General features: G+C 34.6%; 1 long non-coding RNA gene across 1 annotated transcript; it reads left to right on the top strand.

Annotated features, from left to right (window-relative positions):
• Nucleotides 1-9,074: 9,074 nt before the first annotated feature.
• On the top strand, nt 9,075-13,217 carry LOC106016362 (uncharacterized). The gene is made up of 3 exons (XR_001189007.5): nt 9,075-9,497; nt 9,772-9,862; nt 12,158-13,217. It is a non-coding gene; the product is annotated as an uncharacterized lncRNA (long non-coding RNA).
• Nucleotides 13,218-13,728: the final 511 nt, after the last annotated feature.

Here is a 13,728-nt window from a genome sequence, read left to right as displayed (position 1 = left end):
GGCATAGTTGGTGAGGTACTTCTGGGTCTCAGATGCTTACAATGTGCAGTTTCATCCCAGAGCTGACAATAAATAAATAAATAAATCACTCAGGTACTATTTTCTTTTCCTGCCTGCAAACCATTTCTAGATCTTTATTTTCACTTGCAGTTCTGAAATGTATGACATTTATCTGTTGAGATGTTGCAGTCAAATGACGATTGCAGGACCATATCCAATTTTCCCATATAGATTATGCTCACAACACAAGTTCTTGATTTATTGAACAATTTATGAGAATACTATCAAGAGCTGAGTTTATAGAAGGTTTACAACATTCATATCTTCAATATTTTGAAGACTGCCTTCCACAGACAGTACTGTAGGTTCTGAGGATATTGAATCAATTGGTTTCAGTGATTTTGGATCTAATTATATATATGTTTGAAAAAAATACAAAATCCTGGGACTTACCTGGTAGAAAAATTCAGTATTAAAATGTCACAGATGGTACAAAAGGTAGAACTAAATCTTGTGCATTTTGTCATAGCTGTACTAAGCCTGAATGGTTAAGAAGGATACAATTACCCTTTGTTCATCAAAACATTTGAATTTAGATAGACAATTGATACACAAAGGATATGTAGAATAAAACTGTCACTTTATGTTGCAACTTCTGACCATGAACATTTTGTTCCATACACAAAATGAGACATTGACCTACAGTCATCCAATTCAATGCTAGGTATCCACTATGACAAGCAAACCCTGTGTGAGACACCTGAGATCCTGTGCAGACTCCTGTGGAGGGGGAACATAACCTTTTAAGAAAGCAGCAAGATGCTGGTGCTTCTTAGCACCTACTGAACTTCCAACGACAGTCCATATTTATTAAGTCTAAAACCTTTTAGTGGGTTTACACCAGAACAGCATCAATGATCTTGCCAAGTTGAATCATCAGAGAATAAAGAGAAGGTAAAGAGGAGAGCGTTTTAAATGTTTTGTTGACACTTTGTGATTTATATTTTGCGCGCAGCTTTTAGATTAATACATATATATATGTATATATATGTATATATATATTTTTTTCTGCAGAGACAAATAATTAGCTTTTTTCTTTCCTATTAAGGAAGAGGATTTTATTTCATACTCATATTGCTTAAGCATTCTACACGGATGAATCAGGTTCCATGGGTGAAACATTATTTTCACACACTTTTTACAGTGTAATATTGGAGTATCTTTGCAGAACATTTAAATGTTAGCTCTCTGGTTCAAGAAGACTGAGACGTGAGTGTCAAGAAATTTCTTTTAATTGGACAGGTGTCTTGTAAAATATCCAAATGTCTTTTGATTGAATCTGACTTAAGCCTTGACAGTTATTCAGAAATAAAAGACAATACTTAATCTTAGGAAAGTAGCAGCATAATAGATTTAATAATATACTATAATACTGTTGTAGCTCTTTGCCAGTAAATGAAAGACAAGACACTGGGGATGGAGCAATCAGCATTGCTAAAGGCTCAACTGGCTCTTCCTGTGTATTCAGTCTGAATTTGGCCATTGTCTTCAACAGAAAGAGATATTTTTATTTGCAACTACTGCTTTGGATGTGAGTTCCTCAGTGCATCTCCACTTTTATTGCCCCAGAAACTTTGCTTCTATGGTTAGTATTTTATTATAGGTATTGTGTCCCATAGCAGAAATTGTTCCCAAATTGAATTTTACATTCCAAGCAACCTACACACAGAATGTCCCACAGGTTTGGTGGGACACCAGATAGGTTGCCCTATTGATGGATAAGTCTTCTCACAGTAAGAAATGACATATCTTGCAGTACTTACAAAAAATGGGACTAATTTCTATAAGCAAGCATTAAGCACTGTGGCTTAGAAGAAACCTGGAATTTTTGACCCAGGGTCCTTACTTTCCATCTTGCTACATCTATGTTTGTACTTAACTCTCCCTATTTTTAATTAATTTTCTCCTGTTTCTTCATCAAATGAGTTTATTTCAACTAATTTAGTAATTAAGTGCTTAGTGCTTGATGTTTAGTATTTGTCTGTCCTCACCTGGAAAATTTTCCAAAGCAGCTTTGTTCATAGGAGACCCCAGTGCTGAAAATTGTAAGATATCAACTAATTGAAACATTTTTAATATTTTGAGTTTTCCTGGTCAAAATTGAGCTAAATTGTGGTGATGATGGTGATCATGGTGATCATGAGGTGATTTGAAAATAATTTTTTGTAGAAACAATTCATTTGCTGAATTGTTTATTTTTATGGTTTCAGTACACTCAACACTTACTTTTATTTCAACTCTTACTATATATTATTATTTTTTTTATTGCAAGTGAGCATAATGTAGAACAGTCATTGGGGGACATATTTTAGGTTTCTTTGCTTGAAATATCGAGATAATACATTTTAAAAATGTATTTCAGTAGAGAAGTTCATGTAAAATGAACCTTCCTATGGACAGTTTAATTTTTGGCAACCTGGAGTTTTCTAATGAGGACTTGCCCAGAGAAGTTCTATGACTAATCTCCTAACTACTACTAAAAGGAAATATACTGAAAATGTGTGCTGAAGGAAGGCTTTCAATTTAGAACAGAGGACAGAATCATCTTGGTTACACATATAGTATTCAATTAGTAAATCAAAGTTATTCAAAGACTATTTGAACACAAGAATATGTATCAGGTACTGTTACTGTCTTACTCATAATACTCAACTATACTTCATTTACCTGTTTTTAATGAATTAAATTGTATTCTGTGTTAAGGAAAATACATTTTTACTTACTGTTTTTTGACATTCCCTTAATTTAAGGCACCTTCTGCTTCAGCTACCTATGATTTGAATTTAGACAGTGTTGTAAACAGCAGGGTCCTGTAGCTGGCCTGTGCAGTATTCATCTAGGAACTTGAAAAATAAGTATTATTCAGGTATAAAACAGGGAGGGGGTACAATCAGGAAGCATGGTGTAACATGCAAAGTTGAGTCCCAGTGGTTTCCCTACCTTGATGTTGCTGCATCTTGGGTGATTTGTTAGAAGCAGAATGCTTTACAGAAGCTATTTCCCCTTCTTGGAACACCATTACAATTTCCACTCTCTGTATTTATGTATGCCCGTTTCACCATGGAAGAATCTGAACCTTCCGATAGTATATGAAAGAAGGTGAACAACATCTGTCGTAGGTGGTTTGTTCTTTGTGTAATCTCCTCCCTGGAGAGAAAGCTGTGTATGTAGTGGATGGCGATATAAATAATAGATTATTCCTCTCCACAGTCAAACTAGAAATAAATAAATAAACAAACAAACAAATGGTTTGATCGAGAGTGAAATTTATTTTGTTTTATTTCCTAAGCCAAACATTAAAAGAAAAGTCAGGGGCATATGAAACTTTCTATTCAACCTGAGAGGAAATATTTTGGTTTTGCAGAATAGACAAAAGAAAATGGAAATGAAAGGTTATATTCATAAAACCTTGCTGGAGAAGAAGTCAGAAAAAGGGAAGACCTTGCAACTCAGAAATTACAGAACTCAGCCCAGAGCATGGCAGACCACGGTTTGGCTCCCTGCTGTCTCCTTTCTCCTATCTTAAGATGTTCATCCACACCACCAGCTAGAAAGTTTTTCTATGAAACACCATAGCATTTATATCATACTATAAAAATAATTATGCAAATAAGATTTCAAACAGTTACTGAGTAAGTCATCTGGATTCTGGTGGTTTGGATTGTCACTTAAATCATTGCATGTCTGTATTCCAGATGATGGTAAAGGAATAACTCTCTGTTCAGGGTGAAATGGAGCAGCCTTAATAGAAGATAGAGAAAAGTTCCTGCCTGATAGAGGATTCTTTTTATGTTTATGGACATTTCCTAAGATGTGGTATCCCTTTTTCTTATGGTTTTACATGGACTGACTCTATTTATTTATAATACAAAATATATCACAATTTTGAGTAGTGTATTAAAAAATTCAGGATGACTGGAATCACAGTTTATCTGGGGGATATTTTATGAAATTCCTGAAGATTTTTTTTTACTTCAAGGAAATTGTTATGTTTGAAGGTAAATTTTATTTATCTCCTACATTTTTTCTCATTCTTTGGGAGCTCCTGCATGACTGTGATTTCTTTTTTAAGCAGTTGTTTACTCGTAGATAGCAATTTAAACTAGTTTTCACATTGTGTCATTATATTAGGTTATTATAATTCTCCTGAATATAAATCAAAGAATGTCTTCACGGGGTGTATTCTTCCTGGGAGAGATTTTAATGCCAGAGTGGATCAGCCATGATTTAATTAGCAGTCCTTTGTATTCATATAAGCTGTACTGTTCTTTACCTATAAACAAGTGACACTCAAAAGCTCAGGGAATTGCTTCTACTATTAAAAACAAGTAGTTTTGTGAGCTAATGAAACTTTCTGATGGACCATATTTTACCTTTTCTTCCTTGTCTCTTACAACATAACTTCAACTCTGCCCTCTATCCCTTGTATAGCCCCTGAACTTTAGCAGCAGACTATGATAGCATGATAGTACGGCTAGCTGGGAGCTCTTAATGTGCTCATTGCCCACAACTACTGCCAAATAGAATATTTATCAGCTGTGTACTTTCTGATTGTTTTCCTCATTAGTTTTAACCTGTGTCCTCCATCTTATTGGTGAAATTCATAAAATCCACAAGAATTTAATTTTCTTTTAAATTACAAAGCTTCTGTCAAATTTGTTTGAAAGTAATCAGTAGACTCAAAGCTTATTAGGGTAAAAGGCAGGAATAGACAGGTAAATTCAATGGAATTCCTTTTCTTTGCATAGGATAATAGTCTACAAAAGGAACAAAAAACTACTAGAACACTTCTGATCTCATCCACTTATAAAATAACAAAATTAAAAAGTAGTTTCTAGACATTAGGAACATAGCTGTGGTACTGGAATCTTTTTTTTTTTTTTTGGGGGGGGGGGTCATTTCTGATCTTTTAATAACATTTGAGCCCTTAAAACATTCCTTCTTAAATTAAAATTTCAATTTAGGTAGTTTAAAATGGCAGGTGTAAGGGGCCACAGTCTTGAGACAATGAAAACAAAATAAAATAAAACCAACAAAGAAAAAACAGCCAAACAAACAAAACACTCTTGTGGTTCAGTTTTCAGGTCAACATTATGTAAGCAAACTAACTAAACAAACAAGCCTATATATATATCCATAACTACAAAAGATTTTCATAACCCAGAACCTGAAAACAAGGTAACCACAGCGTGAACTAAGTGGTACTTCATTGATCTGGTCTTTTCTCTAAGTCCTCTAAGTCATAAGTGTCCCAGATAATCTCAAAGTTAAATTTCTCAGTTTATATTTCTATATTTTGCTGCAATTTAATTGTGAAACACTTTCTTGATTTGGTAGGAACAAGGATATTTACCAAGATATTTACAACTCTATTAGTCTTTTATTGCTGTGTTGCATTCATTAGTAATACATAGATTCTTGGACCTCTAACTAAGAAATCTAAGAGAAGCAACTCAAGATATATCCTAAATATATTAATCAAAATTATTATTTATTTTTTTTTGCTCTCTCTTTTCTCTCTTTTCCTTGAGGTTTCACAATTATGTTACTTCAAACAATGAGGAGCTGATTTTATTATTATTATTATTTTTAATGATGATTTTTTTTTCAAAAAAAAAAAAAAGGCAGAGAGGCTCTAATCTTAAAACAAGAATGTTGTGGAAATATTGAACAAACTAGAAGTTTTCTTATAGATTTTTCATGTTTTAGTAGTCCAAAGATTCTCCCTGTGGAGATGTTTTTATTGCACACTAAGTACTATGAAATAGAAACAATGATTATATTCACTCTGAAGAGGTTTCTCTTGTAACTAAATTTTATTTTAAAATAAAAAACTCTCTAAATTTTTGTGGGTTCTGTGTCTATGAATCTCTTTTTGATTATGTTCGTGACCAAGGCAGATTGGTGCTATCTGATCAAACCTTTGTACTGGAGTGTCAAACTAAATATAAATAACAGTGACATATTCACAAGTATAGAGTCGCATGTGTACCTCTTTACCTCTTTTCTCTTTTTTTTTTTCTTTTTCTTTTTTTTTTTTTCCCTGTATACTTTCTAATTACAGAAAAGTATAATTTCCAGCATTAACATCAAATATCCTCAAGCAATATAAATCTTAATTACTGTATGCTGGAAGTAGTACTAACAAACACATAAGGTACTTTGTATGGAAGCAAGTGTGTCCCTGTGTACACGTAAAGAATCTCAGCAATTTCTTTTCTGCAGTTAACAAGACCTAAATCTGTTTAATGGTGAGTAATCTCTAAGAAGCAATATAACGTGGGTAATTATTCAGAACTTCAAACTCTCTTTCTACTTTTATTTTAACAGCATTTTCCTGGAAAACATCCACACTAGGTCTGACACCTAGCGAACTGATGAACTATGAGTGACATTCAGTAGTTAAGACCATTCATAAAACAACTTAGACTGAAGTTGTGAATCTGGATGATGACATATACTGGGAATTCAGGCACAGAGATGCTTCAAAACTGTTCAGCAGAAATCCATCACCAACATATTTCTGCAGGAAATGTTGAAGGGAAAGATCATTTCAAAAGTGTTAATCAGAATTTGTGTTTCTGCAGGCAGGGAAAGCACATAAAATGGCATTGGAATTGAGAAAATTGCAGCTCCTCATGTAAGCAAGCCACAAAACTTGCTGAAATATAGTCTTTGCTAGAACTACATTGAGCCCATCACTCAGAACTAACTCATAAGATAAGATTTTCAAATTCCCTTCTAAATGTTTTGTTTTTCTTATGGTTGAGAGGATGTGAGGACAAGAGTTATGTCTTTCAGGATTTTCAGGAAGCATAAGAAAAAAAAAAAAAAAAAAAAACATTCATTTTTAGGAGCTAGAATCCAGGAGCAGATTGCCTTCCTTGGGAATTCACTGCACAGACAGCATGGGCTCTGCTGGCTTGGCTGATGCAGGATCGCTGCTCTTTGAGAGACACTTATCTGCAGAAAATGTGATGACAAGGACTGAAGAATGTTCTACAGTAGATAGCTCAAAGATGATGCTGTGATGCCAAGACAATTACCTCAGTGGAGGAATATTTTAGATAGTCCTCAGGTAAAAGCAACCTTTTCACTACTCTATTGCTACTACTGCATGTATCTGGTGTTGGTGCTCCTAATAGCCAGTCTTTTTCTATGAGATGGGCAGAGAAAATGCTCAGAAACCCCAACGTCTAAAACAGTTGTTAGTTTTGCAAAATGAAAGAAATGCTGTCCTCAGCAAAACCAATAGTCTTGCTTGTACAGTTCCTGAGTTTTATAAGACCCAGGAAGTATAAGATCTGCTTTGTTCAAAGGAAACCTGTGTGAGTAACTGCAGAAGTTAAAACAGCCAAACCATATATGTACATGTTTCTTATTTTTATTTTATTTTATTTTATTTTATTTTATTTTATTTTATTTTATTTTAATGGTTAGTTGCAAGGACTTAACAAACCCTGGTTACCATAGATAATCTCTATATTGTTCAATGGACATAGATTGATTGTTGTAAAATATATATATCTATATATAACTCTTTTTCAAAACCTTGAGGAGAACAAAAGTTCCTCTACAGCAAATATTTATAGTCATTTTAAACCATTTTAGCTTCTTTTTTTTTTTTTTTTTTTTTTTTTTTATTTTTTTTGGCAGCAAGCAGAACATGTCTTTTTGCTCTACAGCTTCGCAGCACCTCACTTAAAATAACAAATTGGCCCCTTCTGCTCTGGGATTGCCTAGCTAGATACAGGATAAATAGCTCCTTAAACCCTCAGGACATTTCTCTTGTCTCTTTGGCCTAATCCATTACCAATCCTGTCATTATCATTCACTGAAGAAAATGTCACAGCTAATGTACTGTAAGGCTACTATTTTAATTCAAAATCACTATACGGATACTTCTTTCTTACTACAGGCTATGTATCTATACATATAAAATCTTTATTTACATTTCTAAAAAAAAATAAAAATAGTTCATTGAAGCTACTTGGTTACTTGCATTATAATATCTGTATGGGACAAAGTACTCAGCAATACGTTAAATTCCTCCCAATTCCCTCCAGCACTGTAATGTGTCCGCTTGGTATGGACAAACACAGTGAGGCTGCAGGAAGGACAAATGATTTAGCAGAGAATAAATTTTAGTCTCAGGGCATCTAGACTTTGTTCATCTAACGCAAACTGGATGTTATGATACTGTAGAGTATGTAAATATCATCTGATTGTTTTAGTGAGTCAGCACTACTAAGTAGGCAGTCAACATCTGAGGTAGCTGATATTTCAGGATATTTATGGCATCTTATAAAAATTAATGGGAAAAAAAAAAAAAACATAACACTTTATTTAGTCTTTGACCATTGCTATTTAAAATCTGCACCTTAAGAAGATACATTTAGTTTTCTATATTCATAATATAAAATAAATGGAAAAATTTAGGGACACATTTTTCTTTGTGTGTGTGTGCTTGGCCCCCACTAGTCTAAAGGGAGTATCCAGCTTACCATTTCTCAGGGTCAAATGCTAAGACATGAAGGTTTCCATTTTGCGTGCAAGTCTAATACACTGGTAATTAGTCATTTTAGGTCCACCTGTCTTGTCCACTAACAATAATAGTCTGTCACTATCCCAGCTTTAGAAACTTTCCTACTTAGTACTACTTGCAGTGGTCTAATCCTTAATATCCTGTAATTTAATACCTGCCGTGTCATCAGATTTAATAGCCACTGTAGCACCTACATTCACTTCCGTTGGCTGTGTCCTACTTTAGTCTGAACCTTTCAAGGCCTGGCTGCTCCAGCCCCTTACAAACAAGAACCTTTCCTTTGCTTTGCTGTAAACAGGCCTGAGGTAACTCAATAACAGAGTGAAACAGTCCAGTGCACCAGGCTGGGCAGCTGGGTTGAATCTAAGCTAGTGAAATAGCATTTCCCTCTATACCATTTTCACCTGAAGATAATAATAAATTGGCTAAGGATTGCTCACCTTGAGAAACAGCCCAAGCTTTTGCTTTGTGAAGAAGCACAAAACTAAGCAAAACTGCAGTTCAGTTTCATTACTAACACTTTCTTCAGCTCTAATATTAAAACATTTTCTTTCTACTTTTATCTTTCAGTTGTCACCTTCTCTAGCAAAGCACCATTTTCTTTCATCAGGGTTTTAGAAATAGCGCCAATTTGTTTCCACCTCCTCTCTGTACAGCTGTGATCTTTAATCCCTGGTAGCAATCTCTTTTTCTGTGGTTCCTGCCTCACTCTGTAACCCCTGCAACCTTGGAGCAAATGAGTCTATTTTTGTCTCTGGAGATTTGATGGCAGATAACACAGTTATTAGGGACATCTTTTTCTTGCTCTAATAATGATGATCTGCCTTCAGTAATTTTTCCATGCCCAAATTGCCAGCAAGGCTGGAGGAACACTCTGACATGTTTTTCCTGGGTGTGCAGATTACTATTTTTCCCCTTCCCTTTCATTTTTCTTTCTTTTTTTTTTTTTTTTTTTTTTTTGTTTTGTTTTGTTTTGTTTTCCGTTTTCTTCTGAGTTATTTACTCTTTTTTCAAATTTTGTTTCATTCAATCCCCTGTTTGGCTTATCCATTTATATGTTTCTTATAGCTGTCAACATTTACACTAGGCTCCTCAAATTGATAACCATTGATACAGCTACAATTTCATTTTGGTGTAATGCCTTAAGTTCTCTCATATTCCCACAGTGTGGATCCTGGGCCAGTGTTCAAGCAAAGAGATCACCCCTGTACCGTATGTGACCGTGCAGCTTCCCTGGATTGTGTTACGTGAAGAAAGGTGAGACTTTCTTCACCTGTTGCTGGGCACAACTTACCATCTTTTTTGTCTCTGCTGTATCAAGACAATGAAGGATCACTACTTAGCAGAGCTGAAGAAAGTTATCTTATGTAACCATAACCCCCCAAATTTATAATAATAGAGAGCAAATGTCACATTTGCAAAATCCCACAGGCGGTTTATTCAGTCAGAAGAACATGGTGTATCTGATGGAATACTTGGGATATACATGATCAATGTGATCCAATGCAGTTTAATTTAATACTTTAACTACAGCACAATGAATTATCTTCAGCTTCTGAGATACACCAGTTATAGTCTTGGTTTGAAATCCCTTGCCTACTGATGACAGTATGTTTGTTGTGAAAAGCTAAAAGCAAGCAAGCAAACAAACAAACAAACAAAACTTCTATCTTTCCAATTAGGTTGGCTGGTGAGATATTTTCTAAAAAGCATGTTTGATTCTGATTGTTTTTTTCAAGTTTTTTCCCCATATATTTTCACAAATTCTTGTGAAAGTGTAGATCTTGTGATCTACAGGCTGCAAAAATTAAGAGCTTTTGGAGAATGGTTCTTTTTTTAAAAAAATGTTGCATCAGCTTTTTGTCCAAACATTGTTAATTAAAAGGTTCATTTGTGGTTTAAATACATTATCTTGTTTAGGAACATATCTTCTAACACCTTTTATTGCTAATCCTGAAAATCCTTTTGTCTTTAGCATCAATGGATCAAGAACTTAGAGCTTTAACTTTAGCCAGTTTGCTCTCATAGAATTATAGAATCAGAGAATATCCTGAGCTGGAAGAGACTCACAAAAATTATTGAGTTCAACTCCTGGCTCCACACGGAACTACCTAAAAAATTAGATTTTATATCTGAGAGTGCTGTCCAAATTCTTCTTGAACTCCAGCCGGCTGGGTCCTGTGACGACTTCCCGGGGAAGCCTCTTCCAGTGCCCAACCACCCTTCCAGTAAATAGCTTTTTCTTAATATCCAACATAGGAGGATTTTCCAAACTCTCTGGTTCTAAAGGACTCTGGTCTCTGACAAGCTTTCCTGGAGAGCACCAGTACGGCCACGAAGAAGTGGGGATAGCACTGTTTGGTAGTGTCCTGTGGGCCCCTGTATTAGAAACACTGCAAGAACTAACTCATAGTGAGTTAGAAAAGGGACGTTGCCAGATGTACTATTCTGGAAAACTAAATTGAGTTTTTATCTTCCTAAAACTTTTGGGAATTAGATATAACAAAGAATACATAGCAACCCCGTATTTTCTTCCTACTAATACATCCTCTTTCTCCGATGTCTCTTGTTATTCCTCATAGTAAATAGTTCATTCTATTTATATCTGCATTAAACCAAAGGCAATTCTGATGCTTCCTCTGGAAAACTATTCTGTAAATCTCATTGCTAGGTGTTTTTGAAATTACCCTGACCTTTATGTCAAATTCAACTCATGATACAATTTCATCTCTCAGCCTTTTCCAGAAATACATATGATGTAACAAAGTCAGGCCTCCTTCTGGAGGAGCCTGGGCAAGACTTCAGGATGTCTTTAGCAACTTTGATTGCTTTCCATGTTCCAGTAGGAAGCATCTTATAGAGAAGAATACATAAACAAATCAGTTCAGAATATGACCATAATACTCTTAGTAAAGCAGGGTATAGTCAAGAAAAATGTGGCCTGCTTAAGGGTATTTGAAGAAGTTGAACTAAGTGTTTGGTCACAGGTGACTGAGTCTATTATTTTGCTGCTCATTCAGTTTTATGACTGTTGCTCTCAAAGTTGTCAGAATAAAGGAAACTGGGTGATAAATCTTTTTCTTTTTATTATGTCTGTGGGTAAAAATAACTGAAAGCACTGAGGATGGTGTGAAAGGGAGACTTTGAATTAGTCAAAAAATTAGTCATAAGAATAAATAAGACAGTATAACAGCCCAGAGAAGTATAGTCTAGAGAAAAGACTCAGCCAATTCACCAAGAGTAACAAATGAGAGTTTCTGTGTGGGGTGAGTATTTCAGCTCTGGAGATATAACTTGGTGTCTCATAGACTTCCCTTCCGTCTTTCTCAGAGAGTGCCAGAAGACCTTTTTGCTATATCCTTAATACATTCACATAGATGTCACTAAAAATAACTTCAGTCCACAGTGATATACCTTTTAATTGCAAACAGTTTTTGTCAGAAGTCAAACTCTGGATTTTAGCTACTTTTTTTTAATTTTTATTATTATTATTATTTCTCTAGCTCAGAGAAAACTGAATCAATTTATTATTTTTTTTTCTCTTTTGCTTAGGTCCAATAACTCTTTCAACAACAATTCTTCACTCAACATTTGGTGGGGAGTGGAATTTTAATTTCCTAATCAGCTGATGTGAGCCATGCTGTTCAGACTTCATTTTAGCTGTCTCAGGAATTTAGAAGGTTAAAACCATTTCTGTCTCAGTGGGATACACAGCTCCTGATTCACTTTTTATAACATCACAGTTGGATTATTGCCACTTTGTGTTTGCAGCCTTCCTTGACCATTCACTGTATAAGTCCCCAGTTTGCACAAAATTCAGCATCTAGAATGGTCACTTACAAACATTAGCTTATCGCATTGCAACTGATAACACTGCACTGGCTTCCTGTTAAATGCACAGTTGTTATCACAATACTTACACATTATTCACGTCTTGTAACTGAGACTTGCAGTTGCTTTTTGTTAAAAATTGATCTTTTATTTATTTATTTATTGCTGTCCCTTTTGTTGTAAGGTGCTTCCCATCAGAGCTATGAGATTTTTTTTACTTATTTATTATTATTATTCTGTCTTGACTTCTCTAGCAGAAGTTTGGTTTAATTGTAATGTAGTTTAAGTGTATAATGCCATGTGTTGCTTCTGCATGAAGTGTGCTATATAAATGCAAATGAGCTAATTAATTCATAACAACAAGTATTATAACAACACATTGATTGTCATGCTCTGCAGTTTCCAGTTGAACACTGTATATGTTTTGTTGGTAGAGGAATTGCAGCAGGAGGGTTAATAATTTTAAATCTAAGTACCCTTGGCTGTTTATATAGATCTGGATCTGTGATTTTCCCTTTGAATCCTATACAGAATTTATTAAGGGAATTTATAAAGGTTCTGCTCTCAGTCCTAGTTGATGACTTTCTTCTGTGTGAATGTGGGAGAAATCACTTTTTTTTTTTCTTTTTTTTTATTCTTTCAGACATCACCTGCTTAAGAAATAGGGACAATGATTCCTTTTCTCCTTTGAAAAGTATACGAAGAGATATGATTAAAATGAGTGATGCAGCTGGAAAGTAGTGAACATGTTATAAATTCTCAATAAATCATGCTGAGTTCAGCTTTAGCCTCATTTGCATCAGAATGTTAAAAAACCTGCTAAAATTACATTATTACTCCTCTGTTTCTCAAATGTTTCTAAAGCTAAGATGCTCTGAATTCTCAACAACCTGTAAACCAGTATTTGACACATATAAAATACTTTCCCTTCCAAAGCAGGATTCATGTTAATAGCATAGAGTTCCAACCTTTGTCTATGCTCACAAAAACAAAATTTTAATGTAAAAATATTTAATTTTAAGCTTATTAATTTAATGGCAAAAGACCTCAGCTGAACCTGAATGCATGAAATTCCTTTCATTTTTCCAGTGAAAATGAAATCTACAGGAATGCTCCTGTGTGTGCATGAAGGGTAGTTTGGCTGCTCAGAGGAGGACCTGACAGCAAGAGTTTTGTCACTTTTGGAAGCATCCTTAAAATAGAATTTCACAAATAGAAAATATAATCTGTGCAACTTTTCAGTGGATAGTTGGATAGTTATTGAAAAGGAAATATAAAGCAATCAGAGACTT

This window comes from Anas platyrhynchos, chromosome 1, assembly GCF_047663525.1.
Source record: "Anas platyrhynchos isolate ZD024472 breed Pekin duck chromosome 1, IASCAAS_PekinDuck_T2T, whole genome shotgun sequence".
Taxonomy (NCBI): domain Eukaryota; kingdom Metazoa; phylum Chordata; class Aves; order Anseriformes; family Anatidae; genus Anas; species Anas platyrhynchos.
This window is presented reverse-complemented; position numbering and strand designations above follow the sequence as displayed.